Source organism: Mandrillus leucophaeus, unplaced genomic scaffold (genome assembly GCF_000951045.1).
Source record: "Mandrillus leucophaeus isolate KB7577 unplaced genomic scaffold, Mleu.le_1.0 Scaffold31, whole genome shotgun sequence".
Lineage (NCBI taxonomy): Eukaryota > Metazoa > Chordata > Mammalia > Primates > Cercopithecidae > Mandrillus > Mandrillus leucophaeus.
Window position 1 is genome coordinate 7044214 of NW_012103254.1, and position 1248 is coordinate 7045461.

A 1248-nucleotide genomic window follows, 5' to 3' on the forward strand; every position below is an offset into this window, starting at 1 on the left:
AAATTCAAATTCCATTAAATAAGGATCATCACCACTTTAATGGTCTGCATGTTGCATTTTAATAGCCATATAAGTAACCAGAAAATTAAATAGGTCTTTTATCTAATACGTATTTTCACATTTGAGTGTACTCCTGGCATAAGATAACTGGGATGGCTGCAACTGATCAGGTTCCATTAATGTGAGATTGCTTGTGAAGTAGTACATTTTCTAATATCTCCTGTGGAAATGTTATGCAAATTATTTGTAAATGTGAAATCCTCAAGAGCAAAGCTACATTAACTGTTCCTATTGCGAAGGTATGCTCAATAATTTACAACCCATCAATGGAGGAATTGGAAATAAATTGCTTCTCTGCAGTTCCAAAATGTAGTAGAAATGTAAACAGCACCATCTTCTGGATTATATGAACTCTCATAATTGTTTCCTAGGCTGCTATACAATTGTTCAACATTATATGCGTATACTATATATTTTGGTTTTTAACTGTTAATTTTAAACATGACAATTAGATATAGACACAAACTCAACAACGTATGGACAAAATCTAAGCATTTTTGTATATATTCATATAAGTATGGAATTATAACCCAAGTATAGTTTAGAATACAATAAATAAGAATGGATTTCTAATCTTCATTAACTTCACTTTTATGGCCATTGTCAATTTATGAAGCATCTGATATGGGAAAAAAGCACTTAATAACTCAAACATTTCCTGGGGAAACTGAAACAGAAAAATAGATACATCAATATATACACTCAATGCTCTTACCCTAAAATGCAACTTTAGATAAATTATTACTCGAAACTCTAATAACTGGGAGAAAGTTATTTGATCATTTCCCTGTCTCACTGATAATTAGCCTTAAGGTGATAAAAGTATTCAAGGATAAAAGAGTCTGGTAACAGTGTTTTATTTTCTACTAAGTGTAATTCTAATAATTTAATTTTACAATTTGCCAGTTCAAGGACAATATTTGTGATGCCTTCATTTTTTAACTTACAGAGAATTTGAAAAGTGAGCACCATTACGAGAAAAAAACGGAGATACAAGGATTAGAAAGACAGATAACACCAGAGTATAATTAGTAAACTATTTTACATGTATATATTCTGTCATTCATACCACAGTTGCTCTTGAGTTTTTTCTGTGTTCTGTGGCTGGACCCCGTACTTTCTGCAAGCCATTAATGTCTCTTGTCATCAGCTTATTTTCTTCTCAGTCTAGTTAGACCTGCCCTTTAA